Source organism: Pholis gunnellus, assembly GCF_910591455.1.
Source record: "Pholis gunnellus genome assembly, chromosome: 11".
Taxonomy (NCBI): domain Eukaryota; kingdom Metazoa; phylum Chordata; class Actinopteri; order Perciformes; family Pholidae; genus Pholis; species Pholis gunnellus.
The window spans coordinates 992628-998627 of record NC_136538.1 but is presented as its reverse complement, the minus strand read 5'-3'; positions in this window follow the sequence as shown (position 1 = coordinate 998627).

Sequence of the window (6000 nt, the reverse complement as noted above, 5' to 3'; positions counted from 1 at the left end):
GAATTGATTTCAGGGACACCAAGGGGTTTGGGTATAGATTGAGAGATGATCTCCGTATCCCACTCTTTTTGTTTACCATTGGGGTCATAGGATATAGGTTCAAAGGAAAAATGAAATTGCGAGTTTTGTGGCTGAAAGTATCCGTCTTTGAAGGAGGCATATTGGCTCTTAGTGCCTTAGAAAATAAAAAAAATATCACACAGAAGAAAGGTAACAAAGCACAGCATAATATTCAGGCCAAAAAACTGCAAATAGAATCAGCTTTATGATTTTGGTGTCATAAATGACATTTTTATCTAATTACATGTGCTTGATCTGATGAGTTACCTGAATAACATGTTTTTTATTACTTCACCCTGAAAGCTTTGAGAGAGGTTGAGAGAAAGAAAGAGAAACCTTGGGAATGCATCTTCCTTCCTTCCAAACAGTGGGGAGCTGCTAAACTGCTAAAAGGAGAACCGTCTCCCTCTCTCACCTCTTCATTATTCTACAGCAGCACCATCTTGTGCTCTAGTAACACTACTACCACAGGGTTTCCACTGATGTAGTGAAACACTCACATAATGTTGTGTAATTCATAAGAGCTAAATACTATAACTTGTTAAAATGTAGTAAAGTGTGCCTCAAATAAAAACATATTGAATATAACATGTCAATGTCAACAATTACAATTACATTTTTCTTTCCAAAGAAGTGTGAATTGCTTTTTTTAACATGATAACACAACAACTGTGACTAATGGCTTCATTAGATTGATATTAATGGACCCTAAGCCTTTTTTTAGGCCTTTTCTCGAAAATTGTAACCCATACAAAAGAGACTACAATTCTGTAACTACAAGGTCTATTTTAAAAATGTTGATGCTTGAATAACACTAGGGATTGTGAGATTTGATGAGATGAGTAAATATTGTGTATATGTTACTGGTTAATAGTAGCTGAACACAGCAAACACAGCAAACAGGGAAAATTCCCAAGTTCGTCTGAAGAAAAAGCACTGTAATTTATTAAATGAGGCCCTGGCTAGCCTAAAAACATTCCCAATTCATAGCACAAAGGGTGCAGGTACCTCACAAAAAGATTTGGTGTAAATAAAGTGAAGCAAACCCCAATTATAGGTGTTTATCTAAAAACAAACATGCCAAATTCTCATTTTCGAACCAGAATTTGTAGCTGTTCCATTTTACTTTTATATACTTTATAATTATATATTTCACTATATTTCACTTTATTTGTCACTCATATTGTACAATCTATCATAACAGAGCTGTTTGGCATCATTCTGACCCATTTTGACCCATTTTGACCTGTCATATCTCTCCTGGATGTCTCTGTCTGTTTGTCTGGAGCCCTTGCTCAGGCTCTGCTGGGCGGATCTTGTCATGTGACATCTCATTAGATCCAGGTGCTCAAAACGAACACACTCGTGTGTTTCATGAAGTGATTGACAGAATTTTGAGCCAATAAAACTCCAAAACCGTGCAGCGGTCAGCCCCCAAGCCCCAAGCCCCTGTATGATTCGCCGCCGGCATTCTGACCACCATTTTGGCTCAGATGAACGGAGAAACTCCATTTTAAGTTCCAGACGTACCTACAGAGCAGACGAACACATTACTAATAAGGGATAATTGCGGATTTCACCGTTTTGACCCTCAAAACTGTCTCAAGGTATGATACAGTTATAATATTTCGCAGTGTGGGAGTTGTGCTTTCTGTGGCTTGTTGGCTGTAACTCCTGAACGCTTTGACGGAGAGTAATTTGGAAGCTACCGTTGAACTCTGTGTGGAATGCTAATGTTGTTAGCGGTGTGATTTGCCGGGTAAGATGCTATGCCCGAGATTCACGAAGCAATCTCTGAGTTGTTGTCTTGCCGGCTGTGGCGTAAAATGCATGGTATTGTGGCGAATCTTCTTAGTTAGTTAGTAGAAAAGAAATGTAATTTCTTTTTTTAATTTCTTTATGAACTTTAATTTCTACGACGCTCTCTTCCATTAAAAATCTCGGTAACCCCAAATGGGGCTCGCTCGGGTCCAAGATGTTTTAAGGTGGAGGAACCAAGTTCATTAACTCAAGTACTGTACAAGATTTGTAGGGTACTGGCGCTTTATTTATGAATACTTCTTACTTATTTTCTATACTATATGTTTAACTTATGGCTATAGTGACTTTAAGATTTACAGCACAACTCCAAATCCTAAATCATACATGATTTGCATTTATTTATATTTATACTTATCTTTTAACTTAAGCAAATTACACAGAAAATGACTGGAGATAACGGAAATAAGACTGAATTAAAAACTATAAAGATTTTCAAAAATCATTACATTTTGAAATCTCGAGCTCCATGAGGTTTAATTAAGTTATAATTTGATCATATAATTATATTTTATTTATATATCTTCAGAGGTATTAAAGCAACAAAGGTGGTATATTTGGAGTATGTGAAATATATGGATCAATCTGAAAATGTTTTTGTTCTTTCTCGGGTAGGGGCATCTGAAAAACCAAAGCCCTTTTTAGTATTAGAGCTACAGGGCCGGCCCGAGGCATTAGCAAACTAAGCAGCTGCTTAGGGCCCCGCGGCGACCAGAGGGCCCCCAAGAGCACCTGAAATATCTCACAAGAGTGTTTGACACAAACCAGGCGGCCCTATACGATCGCCACACAAGTTGTGTAGATCCCCCACAAATCATGCAAGGGAGTCACAGCGGGAGTCAATGTTCACAACTTTGATGAGAGGATGTGATCAAAGTGTAATGAATCACCATGAGAGTGAATTGCAGGAATTGTTAATTATTCAGTCACTCCATGTGAGTCCCCTCAGATTAAAGCCTGTAAATGGGTGCTATGCTGGTGTGCCATGACAGGGATTGTCCATGATTTTAACATCTTTAAAAATGGTCGGAACCTACTTTTTATTCTTTATCCAAAACATCCAGGCTAAATGTGATATTATACCAGCATATGCTATAATGTATGGTAAATTATATCATTCAGATTAGTCATGAGTTGATTTAGAGGAAGATAGAACCAAGGGTTTGCATAATGCATTTTGAAAATAACATTAAAATGTCTGTTCAGCGTTTATTACCACCCGTGACAGCGATGCTGGTTTTGTTCCGCCTTGCTGTTCTGTATTAAGGTACAGAGGGTGAATGAAGAGCCATCACAACATGGTTTCTAGCTGTGATTCTGACAGTATTGTTATCCATTTGACCTGTTGGCAGAGTTGAAACAATGAAATAGAAAATGTCTGTTGATCACTGTCTCCATGACTGAGTTTATCAGAAACTTTCAGGGCCCCTGAACTTACTTTCTAATCTTATTCTTTTTTCTGTAACATAAATATGAATAACTAAATAAGCAAAAAATAATTTAGCATTGGTCAAAATTGTATTATAGTTCTTTATTGACTCTTATCAAGAGTCAATACAATCCCGTTAACACCTTTTGACACAATATCACAGTTTATCAACCAAGCCCCGCCCACCTCAAAACATTAAGAAGAGAAAAACACTAAATACTGAGAATCTTTCATTTAAAGTAATGAAAACTTGTTCCAATGCCACAGAACATGTTGTGATAAATTAAGACTCTCCCTCAGAAGTGGAAGGTTTTCAGGTTTTCAGTGTCCCCGATCCGAGTCTTGCAGAGGATCACTGCAGCATGTCAGTCATATCTATCTGGCCTCATTTCCTCTCATCGTTCCACAGTCACTTTGTAATAAAGCCATATAATGTCAAAGAAAGACAGATTCAAGAGCCCAGCTGGTCAAACCTGTTTCCTCTGTAGGCCTGCATTGTCAATTGATTAAAAATTGACCATCAATAAAATATCTGTAATATGTTTTTTAATGTCATCTGGTGAAGGGAGGCATTCTTTCTGATACATATTAACACCAAATGATGGTTGTTCATGCGTTATCATGAGTAGTGCTGCGAGCAGAAACATGAAACTCCTTAGGGCAGTTGCTGGAATACAAGAGGCAATCAGGAACATGCTTTAGTGGTAGAAGTCTGCACACTAACTTGAAAGCTAAACTACACAGTATGATGATGATGCATATGGTGATATAAAGCTGAGAGGAAGTTACAGGATGTAATTGGATCAGAGAAAGCCACAACATCCGTCCATCCATTGTGCACCCTTTTCCATTATGTACATTAGTCCACCATTTTATGTCATTTTGCTATTGCAAGTGGTTAAACGCATATGTTGTGGTTATTCTCTAACTTGGGGTTAAGTGTCTTGACCAAGACAGTTCGAAATGGACTGGAGGAGCCCGGGATCGAAATGCAGATCTTCTGATTGGAAAACAACCCACTCCACCTCTGATACATACATACATATACATGATATATCACATATATATATATATATTAAATAATAACGATTCTATAATGCAAAATAAAGTGCAAAACCCCTGCAGAATATATCACATTAATTAATAGTTTGCCATGTCAGATTCAGCAAACGCTCCGAACTCTGTCAATGACAAGCGCAAACACGATGAATGTCACTGAGCATAAATGAATGTGTGTGTTGCTCCATATATCAGGAAGGGTTTGTGTAGCCTACCCTTAAGCCGTGCATTTTATTGTTCCCTAATTTGATGGTGTGGGCTAAGTGGAGAGCAGGACCGTCCTTCAATCAGAGGATTGGCGGTTTGATCCCCGGCTACGCTAGACGCATGTCGATGTTTTCCTCGAGCAAGACACCTAACCCCAAAATTGCACCTGTAGCCGTGCCTACAGTGTAGAAATGTGATAGAATCTGGATTGTAAATCGCTTTGGACAAAAGCGTCTGCTAAATGACTGTAATGTAATGTGTGGTCAATTTTGGGGGTCATCTGCCATGTTCTCTGTAGGTGCTGGATCCGGTAATGGAACGCCTTCATTCATTGCAATATTATGCAATACACAGAATGCTAGAAATGATCAGACATGCTTCTCTGGGGTGTAGAATAGCTTGCCACCAGCTTTGTCAACCTGGCCTTCAAAACTCCAACTATGCGCTCTACCACAGCACAGGTATATGTAAGGCGCTCATTGTTTGAGCCCTCCTGTTTACTCTGTGAGTTGACTCGAGGTATCATAAGCCAGGGAGCTACAGATATGCCTGAGTGATAATCTGATTATAGCTTTGATGACCAAGGTAGACTGGGACACGAATACATGAATCCAATTGTGGTAAGTACCTGAACATATGGTGAAATAAGGTTGGATCAATTCAATTCAATTCAATTTATTTTTGTATGGCCAACAAATCTGTCTGCTGAGTTAAAACACTAACAAGCTACAAATTTGTGGAAGCACAGTCAATGGTCATCTAAACCGTGACAACAAACAACTGTCTCTGCCAATATATCACCACACTGTCTTTGAATTTATTGACGCGTTAATGCATCCAAAAGAAGTAAGTCAGCCATGACACGCCTTCCCATTGACCATTGTCAGCCATGTTACACTTCCCATTGACCTTATTATATGCAGAGACGAATCAACCTTCAATTAGTGCATCATTTTAGTCATTTTGCAGCTTGAGATGTTTATATTGATATTGTAGCATTATTCAATACTATACAATTAAATAGCAAATTTATCTTAACGATGAATACATTTAGAATTAGATTAGTTCATGTCAACAAAATATGAAGTGTAATTTATATTTTCTAACTGAAATTGACTTAAAAAATGGCTCAAATTGTGTTCATACCGAAGGGAAAATTTAAAAGAAAATTTGTGAATGTGGTAAGTTCTCCTACATCACCCATACTAGCCACTAAAGAACAAACCTGTTTAAAACTGGTTCTTGCATGAGGCCCAATCCCTGCAGGCTCTGGATGGGAATGAACTTTGGTTGTGTAATGTGCCACTAAAGGCTGTCAGTAATCTTCTGCCTGGGCAGCAGTCCATCACCCACTCCTGGTAGAGCAAAGTCCAGTGGCAGGTCGGGCCACCGTAGTGCTGCCATGGGTCCAGCCCTAGCTCAGAGAG